General features: G+C 42.0%; 1 long non-coding RNA gene across 2 annotated transcripts; it reads right to left on the reverse strand.

The window, feature by feature from the left end:
• Window positions 1-26,638, reverse strand: LOC141573808 (uncharacterized). 2 transcript variants are annotated; one of them, XR_012500139.1, is made up of 6 exons: window positions 24,398-26,638; window positions 23,924-24,066; window positions 2,411-2,432; window positions 1,785-1,871; window positions 1,262-1,335; window positions 1-1,171 (listed from the first exon to the last, which is right to left on the reverse strand). It is a non-coding gene; the product is annotated as an uncharacterized LOC141573808 (long non-coding RNA). The 2 variants fall into 2 exon arrangements; XR_012500138.1 differs by having other exon boundaries at window positions 23,924-26,638.
• Between the last annotated feature and the right edge of the window lie 1,137 nt (window positions 26,639-27,775).

Genomic DNA, 27,775 nt, shown 5'->3' on the forward strand with positions numbered 1-27,775 from the left:
TATATTATTAAGTGCAAAACAAACCATAGAAAATAAATATATTAGCTCTGGTACATGTCCCAAGACTTTGGTGAACAGTCTCTCTAGAACGCAGTGAAATGATTCTGAACATACACATTTTAAAAAGAAAAGAAAGCAAGTGTCATACGTCCCCATCCCCTTCCACATGCTTGAGCTCATCTGGGACTTTGCATGAATTTTGGTTTGGGGTCAAAGATAGTGTCTGCTTCATGTGAGAGTTTACAGCAGACAGGGCCTCTTCCTTCAAGTTCTAGAACTAGGCATCCTAGCAGCTCGTTCTGACCCTGTGTGTCTTGTATTTCCTTCTTCAGCTGGTCCTCTTCCATTGCCAGCCTGTCAATCTCTTCCAGCAAGTCTTGGTTTGTTCTGATGGGAAGTTGCTTCTCTTCAACCCATTTGGAGTCCTGTCCCTTCTCAGCCAGTACCCTCAGCCACCCCTAATATTCCTGTGATGGCAGCTGATCCAGGCTGGGCCCAGGACAAATGTCAAGCCCATGAAGAAATGCAGAACAAAGAGAGACCTTCAGGCACAGATATTTCCTAGCCTCCACAAACTTCTTCCTAACTGGACAATGTAAGACATGGCTGGACCACAAGGGGAAAGCAAGGGTGGGAAACTGCTCATGACAAAGAGGTCACAAATGAGTGTCCCTAGTGGAATATAAATAAAGTTTTCCCAAATTCACACGGAAAATTCTGTTTAACATAAACAGGGCAAGGGGCTGTGCACCTTGGCTAGATAACTTCCTTCACCTCTCAGGTGTTTCCTGGCATTTTCTATGTATCTTGCATAGATAGTGTGAGTGGCGAGAAAACTCCCTAGGTTGTGGAAATAAGACCTATTTCCTAGTCTCTGAAGTTAAAAAGTCACAGAGGTTTTTCAGTCCATGAAATTCTGGGTCATTGTTCACAGGGAGGTTCTGCTCCCAGGCTCCCACACTCTGCTGCAGCCAAAAGCAGGAGGAGCTGCAGCACTCAGCTCTCCCAGGGCACAAAAATCCTCTGAAGCCCAGTTACAGTCAACGTAGCAGCAAAGCGCTTACCGAGCGCAGACACTTGGCATTCTGGTCACTCACTGCCTGCAGCTTAGCTCGGGCACTTTGAATGAAGCCATTCAGTCACTAACCCTCTCCAAGGTTTGCATGTACTCCTTCAACAAAACATATTGAATCAGTAACAATTACTCATTATTTTTATTTCTGTTTTCAGAATGTAATCCAGGAAAAGAAGAGGCTCATACCTTAAACTTCAGTGCTTCCTCAGCATCTTCTTTTGCCTAATGGTCTCCTCTAAGCATTTCTTTGCATCATTGGTCTATGCAAATATGTAATAAAACAAACAGAATTACAAATACTAATTATACTGCTAGCCGAACCTATCTTGTGTGTGACCCCTTCCACTAATACAGAAAGTGGTGCTTTACATATATGACACTTGCTTTGTTTATTTCTTTACTGAAGTATAGTCAGTTACAATGTGTCAGTTTCTGGCGTACAGCATGTTTCAGTCACACATGTATATACCTCTATTTATCTTCACATTCTTTTTCATTATAGGTTACTGCAAGATATCAAGTAGAATTCCCTGTGCTCTACAGAAGAAACTTGTTTTTTAATCTAGGACACTTGCTGTGAATCTAGGCCCCTTATAGAACATATGGAACAGGACAGTAGGATGAAAGAAAAGAGAGCCAAAGAACTGAGCTATCAGAAGGAGAAGGAACTGAAGGTGAAATCACAAAAAAATCAAAAGGACAATAATACCTTCTGCTCCCAAGTGGATATATTTTCCTCAATTTCTGTTTTCTTTCTCAAAAGTCTTGATCTTCTCAGTTATCTGCTTTAAAGTAACTAAAAGGAGATAAAGAAATTTCTCATATTGGTAGGAAAACCCAGTAGAATTGAATTATCCCAATTAGCAGCAGAGACATATCTGGCTGGCACTATGAGTTTAATTAACTTTTTAGCTTTACTGTGGTTTCCCCTTGGCTGTGACTCACATGCCTGGCTGCATCTACATCCTTCCCTCAGCCTGAAGAGTCCTGACAGGCTCAAGCTATGTTTCAGTATCTTTCCTTTACACCAAGGACCAGATCAGGTCAGGTACTCACTCCAAACGTTAGACTCTTCTCTTCACCTGCTTCCTAAAGATTTCTATGCAAAATTAAACTCATCCTAGTCTCCCTACTCCTGAGACCCTCTTGGTCTCTTATCTCAATAGGTGCCAACTTCCTCTGCAGGGTCATTTAGACACCATCGCAGGAGTAAAAATTTCAAGAGTTAAGTCTGACATTAGAAGTCATTGTGTTTACTTTTAATTGAATTAAAATCCACAGTGAATCCTGATATTGAGAAAATATTACAAAGAAAAGTAGACCCTAATGTCTTACCTTGATACATTAGAGGCTTTACCTAGGAGAGGAAGAAACATTAAATTTGATGTCAAAATATATAATTAGTAAATACATAATTTCTAATAAACTATCAAAACAGTAATCCATTGAAATTACAATTATCATTTTGGTTCAGCATAACGATTTATATGATTAAAAATCAGCATTTCCTACTTAAGGCAGTATCTTTCACTCATCATTTCTGATAGAGAGCACAATGGTAAATATGTTATTCTAGAACAAAAGGTCTGCTAAAATTCTATTTAACACCAATCTAATTTTCATAATGAATATTTATGTTTGATAACACTGAACTCTTTTATTTTCATATGTTGTTGTAAATACACCAACGCATCATTTATCTGATTTTTTTCTTCTTCTTTTGTCAAACCAAACATCCACACTGAAGTCCAGAACCAGGACTGTTGTATAACCTTCGAGAGAGAGAGGAGAGACTACAAGAAAAATAAAGGCAAAGTCTTTACACTAAGATACACCCCTTCATTCTTTTCTGAAATCGTATACAGAGTTGACTGTTGAATCGAAAGCTTTTCTGAAATCGTATACAGAGTTGACTGTTGAATCGATAAGCAATTGTAACATACAAGATCGTAAGATTTGTCAAAACCACTAAAAACAAGCGGACGTCAAATGAGACATCAGATGAGAGTGAAAGTGAGCAATGGCTGTAATAAAAGCACAAGCAGCCGCAGGACAGTGACCATTGTCAAGAAGCGGAAGTCATCATCTGAGGAATTACGGCTCAGTAAGATCCAGGCAGGACTTCACTGTAATATCATGTAAAGACACATTTTCCTGACCCTTAAAACATATTTCTTCATTCAAAACTTTTCAGAGATTGCGGCCAGCCCTTAACCTTGCCAAGCAATTGGAGTATCATCACAGTGTCGAAAATTGGTGGCAATAATGTGGTTATGGAAGAATGCATCCACAGAGGGCAAACAAAATCACGATGTTCCCTTAACGTCACACATCACTCAGGGAACACTGAGCCTCCCTGTCCCTTGTCACCCAAACACACAGGCAGGGGCAGGTGGGGAGAGATGGGCTCACCAAATACTTAATATTTCTGTTTCATTACTGAAGAAAAGGGTTTAAAAATTGTCATTTTCTCATTGAGAATACATTATTGTCTTGCTCATTGAGTTTATACTCTAAAGATAGCATTTTGCAACAGATTTCCATTTAAAACTAATTTCTGTTCAAGTTATTAAAGGAAACAAAGAAGAGGGTTGGACTCCTGGATTCTAGCCCAGGCAGGCAAATAAAATGTCCAGTGTCTATAAAAATTCCTGTTACGTGTGATTAAAAGAACACTGTCAGGTATTTTAGTAATACTCAGAGCGAGGACGGTCCTACAGACCAACACGAGAAAACCAAAAACTCCCCAGGAGGCAGTAAAAACAATAACCTTCCACAGAATTCCAAAAATATCAGGCCCAGGATGGAAAAGGACAGACAGATTGTGGATGGCCTGAAATAATATTGGAGATAATGAGGAACCACAAAGACATTCGCAGTCTATCACAGAGAATCGTCTTGAGAAACCCTCAACCACACCCTCAAGTAGCTCCTCAGAGAGGACAGAAGGGACACTTGAGTTCAAAAGGAGCAGGAGGATGCTCTTGGGAGCTTGGGTATGTTTGCTGCCTTCATTTGGTGATAGTTTCATTGCTGTGTAGGCATGTCAAGTATCAACAAACTGTATTCATTGGTGCTGATACTACATGTAAATACACCACACCAAAGCTGTAGAAAAAAGCCTGATCTACAAAATGTTAGAGATTTGGCTTTACTGACACACATTGCAAATTTTTAAAAATAGTTAACAGAACTTAACTTATGAATGCAGAAGCAAACTTGAAATTGAAAATCAGCAAACACAAACCTACAGGGCGTGGGAAGCCTACATCTTCTATTGTATGTTCATGAAGCACCTGGATAAATCCTTATGAAATATCTCCAAAAATACACCCGAAGTGTATAGAAAAATATCAATGAAAATATGTTAAAATACAGAGAGATATACAGAGATCTATTTGTATGTTTATAGATTGGACATGAGTGAGAAAGCAGACTTACTCTCATAATAATGCCAAAATTACTATTCCAGCAAAAATTGATGATTTACTTTAGCCCAACTTTCTAAAAACCATGAATGTTTTCTTTCAATGTTCACTTTGATTCTGAACCAGAGCACGTAATGTCAGACTTCTGAAATAAATAAGGATTTGTATAATTGATAATCTTGTATAATGTGATTAAAACTATAAGAATGAAGTTGCATAAAAACAGAATTCAAAATAATCAGTACAAATAATTCACATGCATATTTCACAGTACTGCACCTACGTCCATTAACAGCCACCATGAAAATTAATTTGTATTTCTGGAATATATGGTCACCAAAACAAAAGGCAAACACATAGTTTTGTAAAAACTTGATTTCTAGTATTGTAGGAGGGGATAAATGCACAATGTAATTTGTATGAATCTAGACACCAAGCTTCCGTTTTGTGCAAATAAAACCTCTCTAGAAAGCAGCCTCTGAAGTCGGTAACACTGTTATTTCCAGCTCTCACAGTTGAGGTCAGTAAAATGTGTGCTGGTGGGAAACATGCCCTGTCTTTGAGTAGCCGCTGTCTGAGAGAGCAGTGGGTCTCAGCACAAAGGACAGACACACAGATCAAAGGCACAAAAAGACAAACACCATCTAGTCACTAACTGGTAAAACCCCCTCCGTGGTGGGCATGCTTGTCACACACATCACTGAGCGCTGACATCTGTAGCTGCCTCCTACCCAGACTCTATCCACCAGGGCCAGTGGACTCAGGTTCTGACAGTCAGCCGCCATGAGCAACGGTGGAGGAGGACAAGTTAGTTTATCCAAATGCTCAAAGCTGTGGTGGGAAAGAGGGCTTAACTAACCTGTGAGAGTTCAGCCTCATTCCCTGTGAGGGAAAAAATCCCAACAAAGATGACCTAGAAACACCCTCCTTAGCGGGCTCAGAAGACACAGAACAGACTTTTCTTTGGTTGGAGTGTTCATGTGGCATGATTCTGCCTCAGTGCAGAGTGTTCCTGACACTCGATTTTTCCAGGTCTGTGAGAATCTGGTGCACGCCCATCAGAACAAACCCACTTAAATCCATGGGGAGTTCTCAGTCTTTCTCTTTTGGGATGTGGAGGTGCTTTTTCCTGAAAGAGTGAATATTTCACAGTACGTACCTGAATTTTCTTTATATTTGGACAATTCTAAGGACATGTAGGACCTTGGACAATTCTAAGGACATGTAGGACCCTTTCTGCTTTGGGGAAATCAACACTCTGCACATTGACACTTCACTAAAGAAAGGATGACAACTTGTCCACCTCCTGGTCATGTCACTCCTAGGCATTTCCCCATTATAAACATCCCAGCAAGCTGCAGCCACTCATTTTCACATCGTCTGGGCTCTCAGGGCTCCCGTCTGCCTAGTTGGACAAAGAGTCCCTGGGGGCAGCCTCCAAGATGAGAAGGAAAGGGATGACTCAGAAGTTGCTAGAAGTCTAACAGAAATAAAAACAAAAATAAACAAATGGGACCTAACTAAAGGAAACCATAAGCAAAACAAAAAGACAATCTACAAAATGGGATAAAATATTTGCAAAAGATGAGACTGACAAGGTCTTAATTCCAAGACTATATAAACAGCTCACACAACTTAATAAAAAAAAAAAAAAAACCCAATCCAAAAATGGGCAGAAGACCTAAACAAGCAATTCTCCAGTGAAGACACACAAATGGCCAATAGACACATGAAAAAATGCTCAATATCACTAATTATCAGAGAAATGCAAATCAAAACTACAATGAGGTATCACCTCACAACAGTCAGAATGCCCATCACTCAAAAGTCCACAAACGAGAAATGCTGGAGAGGCTGTGGAGAAAAAGGAACCCTCCTACACTGCTGGTGGGAATGCAGTTTGGTGCAGCCACTGCGGAAAACAGTATGTAGATTCCTCAAAAGACTGAAAACAGACTTACCATATGACCCAGCAATCCCACTCCTGGGCATATGTCCAGAGGGAACCTTAATTCAAAAACATATATGCACCCCAATGTTCACAGCAGCACTATTTACAATAGCCAAGACATGGAAACAACCTAAATGTTCATCAACAGATGATGGGATAAAGAAGCTGTGGTATATTCATGTAATGGAATACTACTCAGCCACAAAAATTAATAAAATGATGCCATTTGCAGCAACATGGATGGGCCTGGAGATTGTCATTCTAAGTGAAGTAGTCAGAAAGTAAAAGAAAAATACCATACCACTTATATGTGGAATATAAAAAAGAAACACAAATGAACTTATTTACAAAACAAAAACAGACTCACAGACATAGAAAACAAACTTATGGTTACCAAAGGGGGAAAAGGGGTGGGAAAGGAAAAATTGGGAGTTTGAAATTTGCAGATACTAATCTATATAAAGAATATGAACAACTAGTTTATCCTGTACAACACAGGGAACTATATTCAATATCTTGTAGTAATTTGATTAAAAAAAAGAATATTAAAATGAATATATGTATGTTCATATATGACTGAAGCATTCTGTTGTGCACAGAATGTTGTAAACTGTTGACACAACATTGTAAACTGACTATACTTCAATTAAAATATTTTTAAAGTTACAGGGCTATTGAATATTTTTGTTACATTAAAATTTCTGGAAATAATACAGCTCAAAGAAAAAAAAAAAGTTGCTAGAAATTAACAAACCAGAAAGCACAGAGCACAGATGACACTTCACTGTTTAACAGACCAGCACCAACCCAGTGCTGAGGCCCCACTGCTGAGTCACCACCAGGAAGGGTGCACGCACAGGAGAGCGCACCGCATGGGGACTGGACCTGAACATGCACAGCTTGAAGCAGGATCCTGACAAGCTTTCCGGGAGCCAGTCTCACTATGACTTCTAGTGAGTCAGAGTTTCTCACTTTTTAAAAAACAGCTTTACTGAGATATACTTCACACATTCCCCCATTTTAGGCATACAACTCAATGGCTTTTAGTACATTCACACTTCCTTCTTTGATGCAATAAAATAACCATTTCAGGTTTCATCCTGCCAACCCTGCTGTGTTTGGTCCAAGAGGTCGTGACAGGACCCAGATCTTGATGAGGACGCCGGTGGCCAGAGCCGCTCCAGGCTGGTCAAGAAACCTGCCCTGAGGGCCTTGGTTTGCACCAACGAAGAGTTTCCATCAAGGACCCTGTGAGAAAGCAGTAATTTAACAGCAGTGTGAAAAAGCCCAGGATAAAGGAGGAAACTCGATGCCCGATGTTTACTCACAGATGAACTTTTGTAGCCCGATGTTTACTCACAGATGTATTTTCGTATCCAATACACTCCAGCTCGTGGGGCCAGAATAGCAGCCTCATGACCTCCATGTCCTGGTCCTCTCAGGGCCCTGAGGTCCCCAGGCAGGAGGTGGGAGTGAGAGGGGAAGGGAAGGTAGGGACAGGGACAGGGATGGGGAGGGGAGGGGAGGAGAGGTGTGGGGGATGGGATTGGGGAGGGAGTGTGACAGGAAGAGGGGTTGAGGAATTGGGAGGGGAAGGGGGTCACAGAAAGAATGAGGGTCAGTCAAGCTCTTGAGGGGAGGAAGGAGGGTTCAGTCATGGGAGCAGGTCAGCAGGTCAGGAAAACAAACAGCAGGTCAAGTGGACTCTCAGGAGCAGCTGAAGGGGATGAGACGCCTCCCTCCAAGCCTTCTCCTGTCTGAACGATGCCTTAGCAACTCCAGATGCTTATACTCTCTATTGACCAATCACCTGCCTTTGCCCCTGGTCCTCACAGTGGACATTCTGAGCGATCTCACTTTTAGAATGTGCCCCACTACCTTATCCCCCACCAACTGCCATCCAACCCTGGGTCCTCTTTGCAAACTTTTCCGATCTTATGCTTTCTGGTCCTGACCAACCCGGGTCCCCCACCCCCTACTGCTGGGTGCTCCTTCCACTTCCTCCAAATCCCCAGGGTCTCCCTTGGGCAGTGGCTGAAAAACATGAGGTAAAGAATGACAGAACCAAGAGGAACCAACTGCACAAGCAGAGCGGGAAGTCTTCACTCCCCCTCGCTCAGCACTACATACAAAAGGTACACAGAATGTCCACAAGATGGAGAAGATCTTAACAGCACACATCTTAATCACACTGCCATGCCCATATGGCCATCTTTATCTGTAGTACACCTGTAGGTGACACATTAATTTTAAGTACATATGACACATGCATAAAAATAAACCCTATTATTTTTGCAAAACATATATAACTATAAATTATAATTATATATTGTCACACCCCCTACACTGCACCTGGGTGATTCACATACACCCAGGTCCAAGGAGGCAGAAACTACCTGGTGGGGCAGAAGCAAAGTTGTGCTTTGGGGCAGTACTGGCTGCAAGGGGGCCTGAGAAACCCTTCCAGGGTGGTGGGAAGACTTGGTGTCTAGATGTGTGTGGGGGGCATTCACTCAATCAAGAAATACTGAGCACATGGGGCCTGCCAGTCTCAAGGGTCATATCTGTCCCCATAAAGTGGCCAACTGCTGACAGTGAGGAAGGGATGAGATGCCTGGAGTGGCCACAGGAATCCAGTGAGAGGGCCCTGCACTAGCCCAGGCTTTGGGCCCCAGACCTGCCAGCTGCCCCCAGGAGCCCCAATTCCAGGCAAACTCCGAGGGGGACTGAGGGCAGCAGCTCCCTCCTAAGTCTCAGGAGCACCCAAAATCTGCCCACAGTGTTCTTAGTGAGAAATGGACAGGGGGCAGTCAGTGGTTTGGGACGCTCTGCCACTCACAAAGAGGAGTTGGGTGAAAACACCTGGCTCCTTACACGTCCCTCGATCCAATCTCCAGGAACCCCTTAAGCCCGCAGGGCCCTCCCTCCTTCCAGCTGGGGAGGTGGCCAGCCCTGCAGCAGACCTGGTGTTCAGGCTAGGCCACCAACTGTTCAAGGGCCACCAACAGGTCAAGGTGAGTCCGTGCTGCCCAGGAAGTAGGGGGAACAGCAGTGCAGCAGTAAGTACCAGCAGAAGCAGCCTCTGTAACAGGGCTCCTCCACTGTGAGCAGGGCTGGGGCCACAACTTGGCTGTGAGGGTGGGAGGGCTGGAAGAGGTGTGGCCCTGTGGTCCTGGACAAGGCTGGACCAGAGCCCAGGGCCTGAGTGCCTGGGGGATAGGCAGAGAAAGATAGTGCATGAGTGATTGAGAGAGAGGTGGGTGTCAAGTCCTAGAGAGGGACAGGAGGTGACAGAGGGGGACAGGGTAGGGAGAAGCAGATACAAGACAAGGCAGGAAAGAAAGAGGGAGCCAGCCCAGGGTGCATGGTGGGGGACCAAGGGCCATGGTGGCCCGACTCTGGGAAGGGGCCCAGAGTGGAGGGGGCAGAAAAGGTAGGAATCCTGGCATCACAGTCCTTCCCGCTCTAAGGCTCTGACCTCCCGGGAGCTCAGATCCCCAGGGGTCACCATAATTGCAAAGACCGGTACCTCCCACTTTTCTTGGGATTGCTGGTTCCAGCCTCTATGTCTGTCCCTGTTGGGGCTGACCTTCAGGAGCATGGGCTGCCATTGCGGAGGAAACTCCAGAGCCTGCCCTGTGGGGAGATGACCCTGATTCCTCACAGACCCACTGAGGCTGCATTTCCAACCGCACCGTGGGCCTTCCTGGTCCCACAGCTGGGCTGCAGGTGCTGTGCTGGCACCAGGATCCCCCGGCCTGGAGGGACTGAGTCCCATCCAGGGTGAGCAGGCTTCAGGGATTCTGGGTCTCCTCCTAATGTCAACAAAAATTCCCTCCAACACTTAGGAGTTGAGACCCCCTATAAATTACCAATGAACATCAGGTCAATAGTATTGAGGTCTCACACTGAGCAATAAAATGTACCAACTGACCAAATTCAAAGTTCAGTGTTCCAATTACACAACATTCTCAATAACGCATTTTATGGGTGAGAAGACAGAGGGGGTGTGAATCACCTAAGGGTCTCAGGGGTGCCAAGTACTGGAACTTTACCTTGAACCAAGGTCTACCTTGGAAAGGGATCCACCTGGAGTCCATCTGTGACCTGCTCCCTGAGGTTCTGAGGAAGACCATAGGCTTTTCCTCGGGAAATTCTTCTTGTGATGACATTAAGTCATGCATCAGTCAGGACAAACGGTGAGGATGTGCTCACAAGTGCTCCTGTCTCTTAACAACAAGTCAACTTTGTCTCAGGAAATGGGTCTTCTATTATAATTAAGTCGGGCACCAGGGTAAGTAAAAGTAAAAACATAAAATCCATCACGCATAAGTGCTTTTTGTTTAAAATATAAATGACTTTATGAACTACAAATGGATGCACTGCATTGGTCCATGACAAACAGGACATTACATACACTCATGACAAAGAAGTGCTGTCACGAATGGCAATGTGGCGACAAGAGCAGGGTCATTTTTTAGCAGAGAAGGAGGTCCTACAGCTCTCAGTACAGAGTGGTTAAGGTTACAGTGTTTCTCCCCACGACCAAATTCTCACCACACCTACACACACACACAGGCAAATGCACATAGATCCTAAAGCGACTATCTACCTTCTGATCAGAAAAAAGATAAAAATACATGCACATACCACCTTACACCACCACACTGACCACACACAGGTCCCATAATAACCTAATTCTTCAGTTCTGTGAGCCTCTGAAGTTCCCCTCACTTGCACTCACCATCATCTAACATAAAGAAGTCACAAACAGTACTTTGTCTGATTCATTACAGTTCCTCTGGGAACTTATTTTACATCACTGCGAGCCTCAGGAGAATATAAAATTCACAACTGCAGATGGAGTTTTGGCTCAGTAGTTTTTATGGCTAAAAGCTTCCACTGACTACACAAAATTATTGGCTCTACTTTTCTCATTCTGTGCTTTCTACACCAACTGAAATTTCACTTTACATCTAATCACTGGATTGCAACCAGCGGTCTGATAGAGCGTTTTGTATATAAAGTGTGATTGTTCCTATAGGCTGCTATCTATTGATGAGCATTTTATTCTTCAGACTTAAAATTACAACTGACTTCCAACCTACGGCTTTCCATGTAACTGGAGAAAAAACAATAAAGCTTGTGCTGCCATCACTCTCCAGTGCACTGCCAGACTCACAGCTTGTCCTGTCACTCTCTGACCTCTGCTAGTAAGTGTCTGTCCAGAAAAATCAAGCCACACACATGTGACTGTGACTCTACAGGGCCAACACGCCCACCTTCTCCATTTATTTACTCTCAGTTGTCACTACTTCTCTGTTATTTGACCTAGAAATTGGCCTCCTCCTACCCCTACCCTGAGCATCTCAAAAGAATAACCTAAAAACTAAACTCTTCACGGCACAACCTGTAATCTCATTGCTAGTAGCTATAAGGTTAGCCTATGAATGAATTAAAGAGGGTTAGAATGAATGTATGATAATTAGTTAAAACAAAAACATTATCTTGACTCATAAAATAATTAACTTCATAATTATCAAATGGCGTTAGTCTATATTACTATCACTTTGGCATTTACAGTGTCCTTAATGGATACTAATATGTAAATCACAATTAATACCCTTATTACTACACTTAGGTGGCACAATATCATCATTACTCATTACAGCAACTGTCACCATGCTCAGCACCCATTCTGCTTCAGCTACCATAACACCTACTATCAGTGCTCCCTGCCTGTGAGGCTGCCCAGGACGATCAATAATAGCTGTGGGATCCAATGCCTACGGTACTGATTATGTACAAAGTCTTAACCTTCTTCAAGGCTAAAACCCATTATCCCAAACATTACATTAATACCATTAACATGATTATCAAAAATTATACCTTCTGACATAATACTACACCTTACGGCCTATTAACCAGCCTTATCAGCTCATTCTTCCTGAATCAACTGAGTGACATTAGCCTTCACTTTTCACTAGGCTTCCTCTCTGCTAGTGCCTCCGCTTGCATCAGCAACCTGTCTTCTTCCCCCAGCACACATAGCCAGCCCACTTCATCTATCCCAGGAATCATTTACCCCCAGAACTATATCATGACAATGCTAACCTTACTACAAATGTCCTTAGACTTTCACACCTCACAACTCATCACATTCTACAGTTTAATCAAAACAACATTAGTCAAAACCCTAATCATTTATTACCCACTGAGAAAATCAGACAAGATGATTAAATTCAGGACTTCATTTCTTATTATATGTACTATCTGGATCATTTCCACTTGTCATTGCACCATTTTTTACCCAGAATCTTACAGGTACATTACATTTAATAATAATTCAATGCTAAACTCAGACAGCATCTACTTCTTAATCTGGTGTTTCCCCATGACTGACACGTTTAAGAGCATTTATGGTAAATATGCCCCTTTAGGACCTGCTCCTTTGGTTACCAAGAGCATAATTGGAGTTTGCATTCCTGGACCCAGAGCACCTGCAGTCATGCTACTCACACTATGCAGCTGGGGCACATCACACAGTATAATATTCAAGCTCCTGGAAAACCAGACAGCATATCCTGTCCTTGTAACCATCTTTGCAAGGAATAATCACAACGATCCCCATCTGTCTGTGCCAGAGAGACTCAGAACCGCTCCCTGCAGGGCCCCCCACCAGCCACACATACTAGGAGCTGTGGGCATCCGTGCTCAGACAGCGTGAGTTCCTAGCAGTACTCCAGCCCTGACAACCACCTGCACCTTACATCATGGTCCGAACCACGCTTCAGGAACCCAGGCATGGGGCCCAGCACTGGGACTATGAGCCCCTCAGCTGGGTGAACACCAGCGGGCTTGCTGGAGCCTGTAAGAAGCTGAGACTATGCTCTTGAAAAGCCTGTGCAGAGACCCGCTGACTCCCCATAGCAGCAGGGACACAGCAGGCTGAACACTGCCTGGGGCTCTGGCCAGCTTGCAGGGGTGGCTTGGGGGGCCCCGCGGACTCCCCCAGGCTCCTGCTCCCACCCTTCATGTTCTGGTGCTGCTCCCCACTCAGGCGGAGGCTTCCACTGCCAGTGAGCGTGCACACCGTGGGAGAAAGTGGCGCTGGCCTGGATGTGGCCCTGACTCTGAAAAGACAGCCAGCAGTCACGGCCAGCTAGTGTCCCCACACACCCTCTGCAGGGAACAGCACTAACACCAGGGCAGGGCCTGCCATCCCCAGAACTCACTTTCCTGTGCACACCTGACAGGGGGTGGGGCCAGCTCAAGGCTGCGGCCCCAGTCTCTCTGTCCCGACCTACCCTCTAGCCAAGGTGTGCACACTGCAGAAAAGGTAAAACCAGTACAGAAGGGCCGCTACAAGCCCTCAGGCCTCAGCCACAACCCAAACCAAAGCAGAGACTGCCACCACACCCAGGAGAACCCCACTCCTACAGAGATCCTGCTCCAGTCCACAGGACCCCATGCCACCCCTGAAACAGCTGGAACAGTCACTGAGCAGAGGAGAAGCCCCTGCTCAAACCTGGAACTGGCTCCAGTCCCTCTGACTCCGGCTCTGCTGCTCCATTGCAGGGGCTGCCAGCACGTCCCGGGGGAAGAGGGCAGCCCAGGATCACTTCAGGTCCAACTCTGGGCACAGAAGGCTGCACAGGAACACACTCACACAAGGACACACTTTTAACTCTGGGACAGGTAACTTTTACCTAATTTCACAGTGATACAGAGACTTAAAATGAGAAGACAGGAATATGTTTTCAATGGAAGAATAAGAAAATAACCATAGTGAAAAGAGATAATTTACCTGACAAAGAGTGTCAAAGCAATAGTAATAACAACGAGAACTGAACTGGGAAAAAGAACAGATGAACAAAGGGAGAATTTTTAAAAAGAACTAGAAAATATAAAAAAGAACCAATCAGACCAGAAGTGTAGGTAATACAGAACATTAGGCAATACAGATGATACATTACAATCTGGAAGGTAGAATAATGAAAAGCACCCAATCAGAAAAGCAAGAAAAAGCATGTTACATGAGTTTAAGGGATTCTAAGCCAGCATCAAGCATAGTAACACTCACATTATAGGGGTCCCTGAAGGGAGAGAGAAAGGGTGAGAAAACATCTGATAAAATTATGGCTGAAAACGTCCCTGATCTGAAAAAGAAAATGGATATCCAGGCACAGGAATCAGAAAGTCCCAAATGAGATCAGCTCAAACAGACCCACAGTAAGACATATCAGCATTCAAAAAGTGAAATTTAAAGATAATGACAGAATTCTAAAGGAAGCAAGAAAAAAGAAAAGCATTCACAGAAAAGGAAATCCCTCATGAGCCTATCAGCTGTTTTTACTGCACTTTAAAAAGAATTTACATCTATGTACTGTTACTTGTCTCTAAAAATGTTTAGAGCTTTAGCTTTTTAAACTTACATAGTTATTAAAGGAATAAAGCCAAACACAAAATAAGAATTAATTCAAACAGATACATGAACCCCACCATTAACAGCAACACTATTTACAACTGACAAGACACGAAAGCATCCCAAGTGCCTAATGACAGACGACTGGATAAAGGAGATGCACCACACAAAGGTAATGGAACACAAGTCACACAGAAGAGAGAAGGATACTTTGCCATGTGGCCTTTCATTCATTTTTTTTTTTACTTCGAAAACCAGAATGTTATAACTGGCATAAACATTCCCACTGCATCAAAAACAACATTAAAATCCTAGAAATAAACTTAACCAATGAGGTTACCTATACTCTGAAAACGGTAAAACATTGATGAAGGAAATTGATGATACAAAGTAATGGAAAGATATCTTGTGCTCTTGGACTGGAAGCATCAACATTATCAAAATGGCCACACTACCCAAAGCAACCTGCAGATCCAAGGCAACCCCTGTCAAAACACTCAGGACATTTTTTCACAGAACTAGAACAGACAATTCCAAAATTTATGTGGAACCATTAAAAACTCCAAATTTGCCAAAGCAATCTTTTGTAGGTCTTTTTTTTTTTCTTTCTTTCTTCTTTTTCTTCTCTTTTCTTATGGTTTGAGGACTAGAGAAGTTCCTTTAACATTTGCTGTAAAGCTGGTTTGGTGGTGCTTAATACTTTCAGCTTTTATCTGTGAAGCTTTTGATTTCTCCATCAAATCTGAACAAGAGCCTTCCTGGATAGAGTATTTTTGGTTGTAAGTTTTTCTCTCTCATCACTTTACATGTCACGTCACTCCCTTCTGGCTTGTAGACTTTCTGCTGAGAAATCAGCTGATAACATTATGGGAGCTCCCTTGTATGTTATTTTGTTGCTTTTCTCCTGCTAATTTTAATGTTTTCTCCTTATCCTTAATTTTTGTCAATTTGATTACCATGTGCCTCCGTGTGTTCCTCTTTGGGTTGATCCCATGTGTGACTCTGTGTCCTAAACTTGGGTGACTGTTTCCTTTCCCAAGTTCAGGGAGTTTGAGGTTATTACCTCTCCAAAAATTTTCTCATGTCCTTTCTCTCTCGCTCCTCTTTCTGGGACCCCTATAATGTGAATGTTAGTGCTCTTCATGTTTTCCCAGAGTCCTCTTAAATTATCCTCATTTCTTTTCATTTTTTTTTTTTCTGTTCTGCAATTAGTGATTTCCACTAATCTGTCTTCTAGCTCACTGATTCATTCTTCTGCCTTATTTAGTCTATTCTTGGTTCCTTCTAGTGTGTTAGATTGTTAAAATCATTTCAGTGATTTTATTTTTTAAGTCTGTTTGGGTTCTTTATACTTTCCAACTCTCTGCTAAAAATTTCACTGTGCATTTATACTCCTCTTGAGTTCTCTGAACATCTTTGCCATCTTTAAACTTTTTCTCAGATAAACTGTCTATTTCCTATTCACATTTCTTCTTCTGAGGTTGTACCTTGTGCTTTGGCCTGGGAAGCACTCCTCTGCCACCTCATTCTGTCATCTTTCTATTTGTATTTTTAGGTAGGTTAATTATGTTCTCGACCTTGGAGAAGTGGCCCTATGTGGGAGATGTCCTATGTGTCCCAGCAGGACACTCCTCTCTTGTCAACCAAGGGCCAGGGTCCAGCTGGTCCCAGTGTGGAATCTGGCCTGTGTTTGTGGATTCCTTCCACAGGCTTTGGGATTGTTTTCTTCCTTCTGGTATCTGCTCCCTGTTGGATGAGGCTAGACTAGAGGCTTATACAGGTTTCCTGGCAGAAGAAATCAGTGCCTGTCCACTGCTGAGTGAAGCTTGTTCCTGGACCTCTGGTGGGTAGGGTCATGTCGAGAGGTATTTTTGGCTCAGGAAGCCTGCTAATGGGTGGAGCTCTGTTCCCACCAAGTATGTTGTTTGCCCTGAGGCTTCCCAGCACTTAAGCCTACAGGCTGTTGCCTGGGGCTAGGTCTTGGTGTTAATGATCCAATCAAGGTGTCAGCCTCCAGGAGAGCTCATGTAGATGAACACTCCCAGAATGTCTCCCATCAGCTTTTATGTCCCCTGGGTGAGCTGCAGCCATCCCCTAAGTCATCAGAAGACCTTCCAAAACCAGGAGGCAGGTCTGGCCCAAGGTCCTATGAAGTCACTGTCTCTGCCTTTGAACCTGGTGCACATGAGATTGCGTGTATGCTTACTAAGAGAATGAAGTCTCCATTTGCCCCAGTCCCATGGGGCTCCTAGAGCTAAGCCCCAGCGGCCTTCAAAACCAGATGTCCTGGGGTCTCCTCCTCCTCCCAATGCCAGAACACTGGGGAGCCTGACATGGGGCTTAGAACTTTCATTCCTGTTTAAGGGTCTTTGTGACTTATTTTTCAGCTTGTAGGTTGCTCACCCTGGGCGGTATGGGGCCCAATTATATTGCAAGAACACCCTTCAGACTGTCCTGCTGGCTCCTCTCTTTATGTTTACAGTTGATGATCTTTTTTGCTAGGTTTGCCCTTTTATCCTAAAATTTACATGGAATCACAAAAGACCCAGAATTGCCAAAGCAATATTGAAGAAAAAGAATGAAGCTGGACAAATGACCCTCCCAAACTTCAGACTATTCTACAGAGCTGCAGTAATCAAAACAGTGTGGTACTGGCATGAAAACAGACATATGGATCAATGGAATGGAACACAGAGCCCAGAAATAAACACACGGACCTATAGTAAATTAATCTTCAGCAAAGGAGGCAAGAATATACAATGGAGGAAAGAGAATCTCTTCAGCAAATAGTGTTGGGAAAACTGGACAGCAGCATATAAATGAATGAAGTTAGGACACTCCCTCACACCATATACAAAAAATAAACTCAAAATGGCTTAAAGACTGAAATACAAGACATGACACCATGAAACTCCTAGAAGAGAACATACACAAAACATTCTTTGATGTAAACTGTAGCAATGTGTTCTTAGGTCAGTCTCCCAAGGCAAGAAATAAAAGCACAAATAAACAAATGGGACCTAATCAAACTTTTAAGTTTTTGCACAGCAAAACAAACCATAAAGAAAATGAAAGATAAATTATGAAATCAAAGAAAATATCTGCAATCAATGCGACCAAAAAGGGCTTAATTCCCAAAATATACAAATGGCACATAAAACTCAGTAACAACAACAAAAGATTGACCCAAACCCCAAAATAGGCTGAAGAGCTAAATAGTCATTTCTCCTAAGAAAACTACAAATGGCCAACAGGCACATGAAAAGATGCTCAACATTGCTAATTATTAGAGAAATTCACATTAAAACTACAATGAGGTATCACCTCACACCACTCAGAGTGGCCATCATTAAAATGTCTACAAGTAACAAGTGCTGGAGATATTGGGCAAAGGGAACCCTCTACACTGTTGGTGAGACTGTAAATTGGTAAACCACTATGGAAAACAGTATGGAAGTTCCTTAAAAAACTAAAAGTTGAGCTACCATGTGATCCAACAATCCCATTCCTGGGCTTACCCAGAGAAAACACTAAATTTGAAAGACACATGCGTCTCAATGTTCAAGCAGCACTATTTACAACAGTGAAGACAAGGAAGCAACCTAAATGTCCCTTGTCAGATAAATGGATAAAGAAGTGTTTTATATATACATCTATGTATACATACACACACACACTAGAATACTACTCAGCCATAGAAAAGAATGAAATGATACCATCTGCAGCAACATGCATGGACCTAGAGATTATCATAGTGAGTAAGTTGGTTAGATAAAGACAAATACCACATGGTATCACTTACATGTGGAATTTAAAATATGCCACAAGTGAATTTATTTACAAAACAGAAACAGACTCACAGACATAAAAAACAAACTTATGATTACCAAGTGGAAAGCAGGAAGGGGGAAAAATTAGGCATTTGGGATAAGCAGATACAAACTACTATAGATACAAACTATGACATAGAAAATAAATAAAATATAAGGTCCTACTGTATAGCACAGAGAAACATTTTCAATATCCTCTAATAAACCATAATGAAAAAGAGTATGAAAAGGAATATATATATATATATAACTGAAGGACTATGCTGTACATATTCAAACAAAATTTTATTATATGATTTAAGCCATTATGTAAACATAACAGAATAATAGTAGACTATATTGGAAAATGCAAGACTGGTCAAAATTCAAAAATAACTGTGTAAATTATCCCACTAGCAGAAAAGCACAATGAGAAAATAATGATTAAGTAGGATAAATGTAAAAAGGTATTTAATAAAATTCATCGACTAGTCATGAAAATAGCTCCCGGCAAAACTATAAAAGGAAGCAACTTTCATTACAAAGTGAAAATAATCAAAACAGTGTGGTGTTGGCTTGGGAACAAACACACATATCAATGGAACAGAACAAAGCTTATAAATGAATCCATGCATATATCATCAATAATTTATGACAAGAGAGCCAAGAATACACAATGGAGGAAGGACAGTTTCTTCACTAAACCGTGTTGGGAAACCTGTATAGCTATGTGCAAAAGAGTGAAAATGGACCCCTATCTTAGTGCCATACACAAAAGTCAACTGAAAATGTATGAAGGACTTGAATGTAAGACCTGAAACCATAAAAGTACTATAAGAAATCATAGGCAGCAAACTCCTTGACATCAATCTTGGTGGTGAATTTTTGGATTTGACACCAAAAGCAAAGGAAACAAAAATAAAGATAACCAAGTGGGATCATATCAAACTAAAAAGCTTCTGCACAGCAAAGGAAATTAACAATAACGTGAAAGGGGAACTTTAAACGGGAGAAAAGAACTGCAAATAATATAACTGAAAAGGGCTGATATACAGAATATATTTTTTAAAAAGCTTCTAGAACTCAATAATGACGACAAAAAGAAACCCAATCTAATTGAAACATGAAAAAGATCAATATTATTAATCATCAGGGAAACATAAATCAATACCACAATAAGTTATCACCTCTCATGTGTTAGGATGGCAATTATCAAAAAGACAAGACATAACTAGTGTTGGCAAGACACGGAGAAAAGGGAAACCTGTGACTGTTGGGAATGTACATTAGTGGATCCACAACGTAAAACAATATTGAAGTTTTCCAAAATATTAAAAATAGGGCTAATATATGATCTAGCAATTCCACCCTTATTTATCTGGAAAAAATGAAAACACTAATTTGAGAGGAGATCTGCATCCCCATCTTCACTGCAGCATTAATTACAGTAATCAAGATACAGAAACAACTGAAGCGTCCATCACTGGATGAACAAAGAAAATCTGCTATGCCTGTATATATGTATAACAAAATACTATTAAGTCATTAAAAATAATGAAATCTTGCTATTTGCATCAACATGGATTGACCCTGAGGGTGTTATGCTAAATGAAATAAATTAATAGTAATAAATAATACACATAAATAAATAATAATAAAAAAACAGAGATAAACATGCATGACTTCACTTATAGGTGGAAACTAAGTAAGACAAAACCAAATAAGCTCATAGATACAGAGAACAGACTGGTGGTTGCCAGGTGTGAGGAGAGGGGCAATACTGATGAACGAGGCCAATAGATAAAAATTTCCATTTACAAAATAAATAACAGGGGGTCATGACACACACAGCATGGTGACTATAAGTAATAACACCATATAAAATATCCAGTATTACTAAGGAAGTAGATTCTCATCACAAGAAAAAAAATGTGTAAGTATATATAATGATGGATGTTAAGTAAACTTAGTGTGGTAATCACTTCACAATAGATATAAATATCAAATCATTGTTATATACCAGAACCTAATATAAAGTTATATACCCATTATATCTCAATAAAAGCAAACAAACAAACAAAAACACTATGCAACCTGTAAAAGGATATATTTGGGGTAATGTGAAAATTTAGCAGCATTGGTAGTAGTAGTAGTAGTAATAGTAATAATGATAATAAATAGTAATGCTGGGCACTTCCTTTAGTGATCATTGTGCTAAGGGCTTAATTCACATTACCTCACTTAGAAGACAAACAATCATAAAAAGGTCTGTTATCAGATCATTTTACAGAGAATGAAACTGTGGCTTGAAATAGTTAAGCAATTCTTCCCAAGACAGCCAGTGGCAGAGCCAGGACTCAGACCTGCCTTTCAAGTAGCTAAAACTTGGAACCAGAACATAAGGACACAGACTTTCATCCTACTAGACTACGTTTGCTACTTAATCACTTCTGATCCTGGCCACTTCACATCTCTGAACTTCAATTTTCATTTATATACAGAACTTAGGATATGAAAACCTGCATTGCCTATCCTGCAAAGTTGGATTGAGAAAGAATGGGGTTAACACTGCTTTGAAAATTATAATTAGTTATACAAGAACAAGGAGGACAGGCCGTGGTCACAGCGCAGCGGCAGCACCAGCCACAGCAGCCGCAATGAGAGCATCAGCACAGGCGAGTTCTGGTCTCTGCACAAGATAAGACTGGACACTCCATTGTTCTTAGGCAGCTTCCTGCTAAATCAAAATACCTAAATGAAGCTTAAATGAAGTACAGCATATCCAGAATCAGCTCTTTAAAGTGCTGAGGGTTTGAGTGTGTGTGTTTCTGTTTTGCTACATAGAGGAGGGCTGCTACTATTAACTCTAAGAATACAGCAACTGTCTAATTGTGGTTCTCTAAGAGATGTATATTCTGGGTCATATTCTTGCAATTTCCGGAGTGGGTGAGGAAGGTGGGCATGGCAGGGGATGGGCTTACTCTATGCACAGTAATGTATGTCTGCACTAACACCCCATTCTGATGAGTCAGCACAAACACTTCAGGATAAGCAATGTTGGAATAAAGAGAAGGCATTCTGCACCAGGAATTAATTTTCTTAAGAGTCCAGGTACAGGACTTTTAAGGTATAGCCGAAACAGCACAGGAGAGGAACATAAAAAGACAGCAAGTTCTTGCCTTTTGTTCAAAAACAAAAGTGACAATTCCATTCTGCTTTACAGAAGCAACTGTGCAGCCAGGTCCTGCAGGCGGCTGCAATTATCCAGGTCACTTCAGCTGTAGTTACTTCTCCCCCTGTGGTAGAACTCTAATAAAGATTGCCATCTTTATTTATTTACCAAAAGAAATTCCATGAACAGTATTGTCCATATTCTTTGGAAGGAAATAGACTGAAAACTGGCTTTTTACTAGACAGAACTAGAAAGTGAGGTGCAGAGGGAGGAAATAGAAAAATGAATCTAACATGAGGGAGCATGATTAATCCAATAATATTTAGAATCCAGGCAGGAAGAAATAATCTCAGAGAACCACAAACTAGAAAACAAAAAGCAAAAGGAAAGAAGGCAGCGTCCTGAATCTGATTATCTAAGTGAACTGACAATGGAATAGAAAAGAACAAATCTGACTCCATATTAGACCTGTTCCTTTGACTTTAACCCTGTGTTGTTTCCTAGGCTTAGTCTTGCTGGTTCTGCACCTTTTGTAAAACAGTGTTGCCAATAGGGTGAAATATACATGAGAGCCTGTTCCCAAGGCTTTGACCTTTAAGGATATTAACACTTATCCATTTCATATAAAGATAACAAGTTGCAACATAGAAAATAACACTTGTTTGGTTGGACGTTTACAGGGACAACAGGATCTGAATCACATGCACAGCTGCAAGAACATGGATTCCAAGAACAAAGAATTCATACATCAAGAAATTTGCAACAACCAAGCATTCCCTTTCCTTGTTTTAGTATAAAAGGAGCCTGAATTCTGACTTGGAGAAGATGGTTCTCCAGGACATTATTTGGCCATCTTCTTGGTCAGCCAGCTTTCTGAATCAAGTTGCTATTCCTTGCCCCAACACCTCGTCTCCTGAATTATTGGCCTGTCATGCAGCAAGCAGAGAAAGTTTGGACTTGGTATCAATAACAATACAATTATTATGCAAATATTAAAAGTGTTTTCTCTGTAACCAGAACCAGATGCCAGCTTTCACCCCTTCTATTCAATACTGTACTGAAGGCAGTCAGATATAATTCAATAACAATAATAACAAAATAGGAGGCATAAAGGTCAAATTTTAAGCAAGAAAACTGTCACTGTATGTGCATGGCATTATTATATGCATGGAAAATCCACCATAATCCAAAGACATTCACAATTAGTAATGGAATTAAAGCATGGTTACTGGATTGAGGATCAGTATGTAAAGCGAACTGGATTATTCTGCATGAGTAAGAAACAAACAAAAAATAAAATTAACCTGCAAACACCAAACTATGCAGACTATGCAGTATATGCAGGAGAAAATAATCAATAAATTAACTTATACCACATTAAAAAAATTCTTCAGGCCTCATGGGGCCTGGCTGGCCACCCCTCGGGGGCCGAGAGGTCTCCCCAGCCAGGCTGGGTCCAGCCCAGGCTGTGGGGCACTGTGTGCAGTCTAGCAGGGGCCCAACATTGGCCTCCCTGTGCAGCTGGCGCTGGCACCACACTGGCCCTTGTCAGCAGGCCTCTGGTGCCTCTGAGCCCAGGGCCTCCGGGTAATAGAACTTTTAAAAATAGTTCTTCAGTCGATGTAAGAAAAACACAAGGAACCAACAGAAAAGTGAGCAGACAATCTGAAAAAAAAATAAGCCCAGGAGTTCTGACAGACATCCTGAAATGCAACTCACCTGATGCCAGTCCAGGTGAGAGGATCCCAGCAGGGCCCCAGGACAGGAGGCCAGGAGGCAAGACCACCAGGGAGGTGACAGTGCCCCCTGCTCAGGGCCCAGAACTTGCAGCAGGGGCTCCAGGTCTCCTGCCTCAGCCTTGGCCCCCACTGCACCATCAAGCACAGCCCCACATCACCACCCCCAAGCCGGGGAGGATTCTGATTGTCCAGGTCAGAGAAAGTCATATAAAATGTGACTGTCACACAACAGTCAAGGACTCAACTGTCCTAAAGAAGAAACCATAACTTCACCCTCCAATCAGGCAAGAGGTTACAAAATGCTCAAATGAATTTCAGACTCACATATTCATCAACTGGGTCACCAATGGTGGGAGCAAAAATGACCCTATGTGACTGAACTGGCCCATCAGCATGATCCCAGGGTATGGACAGGCTGTTTGTTGTCTCCCCAAAGACTCTCAGATTCCTCGGTCCACTGCAGGGTCCTAAATAAGTCAACACAATAGAGTCAGAGGCCTGTCTGTGAGCAGGTGCACATGGGGGTGGAGGGAGGGGTGTAACAGAACTGTAAGCAGGTCAGAGCGACTGCACAGGGATGTCACCACTGTCTGGGGTGTGTGCTCCCTTGTGATAAAATCCACATCTCCTACAGTTCTCACTTGGACCCAAAAACAGTAGAAAGTTCTCCATTCAGAGCTTTTCAGGCAACAGAGGCAATACATATTTCAAACAAGTTTCCCTATAATGAAATGGGATCTTAAAAAACAAAAAGGAAAGAAAGAAAGAAAAAGGGAAGAGAAAAAAAGTTAACACTACCTCCATCTTGTCTGAGCTTCCAGAAGGGGCCCAGGTGATTCTGTACAGAGAAACACAGCGGAATCTCTGTGACCCCACGTCCCTGTGAGACTCTCTGGTCTTACTTCAGTATCTGCAGGTGTGCTGGGGCTGGCACAGTGCCTGCCATGAGGAAAGGCAGGATGACATTTTTGGAGGTGACCTACAAACTGCATTTAATGAAACTTGCTCTATTTTCATGGACACGAGGAAACTGGCTGATGCGTGGCTTAGAACCAACTATCTTACCAATTCAGTCCATTTGAAAGTTAAATATGAGACAGGGCTCTGAAAACTGCAAGCATTTTATGGATGTAATAGGTTACTATTTATATTCTACTAAAATGGTGATTTTTTTAAAAAAAGCTTGCATTTAGTCACTCAGTGGTTCTTAATCACTTTGCCCCTCACATTTTTGGGGGAATTTAAGAAAAACTATGGACTCCTCCACACGACAATACACATTAAGTGCAAATTTTAGCCCACAATATAGAGAGAGCATGGGCCTTCGGGGTCCATAAAATGTTCTCATCTAAGTAATTCACATGTAAGCCTTGCCTATAGATCACTCACCTTAAACACAACGTGCCGCTGACCATACTGACTCTATCCAGAGACAGGAATAGCCCTGCAGTGCTGGTGTCAGCTGAAATCCCAATTAAGAGCCCTGCTACTGACCAGCAGTCTACTTAGTTTGCAGCTCAAGCCATCTGGAATGTCTGCCACCAGTTCCAAGCTTTCATTGTCGATTATTTCTCTATCTCCTGGTAACGAAAGCCAAATACACAAAACTCAAAAGCCATCAAAATACTTGTTTCTAATCTTTATAATGAAAATGAGATCAAGAGACTGGTACCACTTTCACAAGCACAACTGCAAAACAAACAAACCATAAGGAATGCACTTTGGATGTATCTGAAAGTTCTTAGGAAATCTTAAGGATTACAAACGTGCATTGAAAGTATCCATTTGGTATATAAAATGACCTGCTTCCACTGGTCTTTCTTCCTGACTTTGTCTTCTCTTGACCACTCCTGCTATTTTTATGAAAAACCTGTCCCTCTGCTCATGTGGATACATTTCCATCTCTAGCCAATACCCTTCTGGGTAAGAACTGATGCCAAGAAGGCAACTGAAGTTGCTAAGACATATTACCTGGCCAGAAAAGATCAGAAGTGGGTACTGGCTGATGTTCAGAGCAGGCTGTGACACCTGACAAGATGTCTTAAGCATGGATACACAGCTGGGCACCAAAGGAGAAGTTTCTAAGCCTCATGAGCCTTGCTGGATAGGAAGGAAAGGTTCCAGGCTATAGCTCTGATCCCACCACTAGCTTCCTGGGTGAGGCTCAGCAAGTCATTTAACTTTTTTAGACCTGTGCTGTCCACCATAGGAGCCACCAGCCACATGTAGCCATTGAGTACTTGAAATGTGGCATCTGAATTGAAATGTACTATAAATGTAAATTAATATACTGGATTGCAAAACAATTATTACCAAAAATATGTGAAATATCTCATTAATAGTAATGATACTGATAAATGTTACAATGCTAATATTTTGGATATACAGAGTAAAACATAACACATTATTAAAATTCATTTTGCTTTTCTCTTTACCTTTTCTAATGTGGCTACTAGAAAATTCTGAGTTACCTGTGAGGCCTCCATGGTATTTCTTAGGAACCTAGCTGGTTCCAGACCTCAATTTCTTAACCACTATTGAATTAGGAAATTATGTGCTGAGCACTGGGCCAGAAACTGGAGACACAAATTGAGCAACATAAACATGTCTCTGCCTTCATTAGGAGGGGAAAATCCAATAGATAGAAAAAGATCAACAGGCAATGATAACTGGGTTCCCTACTATGCAAGCACCATGAGAGGGAGATAGGGACACCTCTTTCTTGAAGTGGCCTCAGAATGGAGCAGAGAATGCAGGGCTTGGGCAGGGGCCCAGCATCTCCCCCACATTGCCACTGCAGAAGTCTGCCCTCCCTCTGAGAGCCACATGCCTCACCTTCCTTACATGATCTCAGGTACTGTTACCTCTGCAATGAAATCACAAACTAAGGGTAAGGATGCTTAGATTTTCCTAGCCCTGACAGCACTTTACATATAGGAAGATCTCAAAACATTTGATAACTACTGCATGGTTTCCAGAGACAATGTCCAACATACATCAAGAATATTCTTGCTCCCCACCCCTCTCCACACACACACACACACAGAGCTGTCAAGTACCTGGAAAATGAATGAGTGACAGTGGCAGGTAGAATAGTAGGAGAGAAATTATCATAAAAGGAACAGACACAAAGATAGAAGATGGGAAGAAAATAAGCAAAAAACAGTCTAGGAACCCAAACATTATTAAACCTGGGCAAAAAAAATAGCATGAAGAAATGAAGTAACAAAGGAGGTTCAGTGACATGCGCACATGGTGTTGTTTCCCAATGATCAATGAAGTGCGAGCGCAGCTCATGGGTGCTTTCCTGAGCAGTCCCTGGGGGAGCCCCCTCATCACACCCTGCAGAAACGCTGACTGTGCACATGGTCTGTGAGAAGAGGTCTTCAAGTGGTGTGCTGGCCCATGACCTGTCCACCTATAAGACAGCCAAAAAATGCATGGACCTGAGCAGTGTCTGGCACCACTGTCTGGTAAATGATGGCCTAGGAATTCAAACAACCAAATCGTTTCCCCTGCCTCCCTTCACATCACTGCCTTATTCCTCTCAAGAGAAATTCTCCCATTAGCTTATTTATTACACACAAGAAATGAGACCCCATGGTCATTGTACTGCTTTTGAAACTGAACCCTGGAAAGAAATGAACATGTTCATGTGTATAAATGAGCTTCTGGACAATCCAAGGGAGCAGCACAGTGCATAACTGGGTGCTTACAGAGACTATCTCTAGCTTCCAAAAATGCCTCTGAGATCCTCACATGAACGGTCCCTCTAGCAAATATGTTTTAAATCCATTTGCAGCTGAAGCCCCTCGATTTGCTCCCACTTGGAAGCAGGTTGTCATGGATACAGCCCCAACATCATCTCAAAAATGCTCAGTGCCAAGGCACACTCCTCTAACATTCTATTCATACTTTCCTTTCATCCTATTCAACTTCAACTGTCTTGTCCTTTTACCTGACAACCCCCCACATTTTTCCAGCATCCCCTTGCTAGCTTTCATTTTTAGAAACATTATTATGACAATTTTTAGTCATTCATAGATGGCAGAGCGCCATAATAGGCATCTGGATGACAGGGAAACACCATCTAGATTCCATAACTCTTCATCTACTAAGGGATGATGTTTTTGAGATTAATATCACACAGCAAACCATTTTTAAACAAAATGTGAG

This window comes from Camelus bactrianus, chromosome 17, assembly GCF_048773025.1.
Source record: "Camelus bactrianus isolate YW-2024 breed Bactrian camel chromosome 17, ASM4877302v1, whole genome shotgun sequence".
Lineage (NCBI taxonomy): Eukaryota > Metazoa > Chordata > Mammalia > Artiodactyla > Camelidae > Camelus > Camelus bactrianus.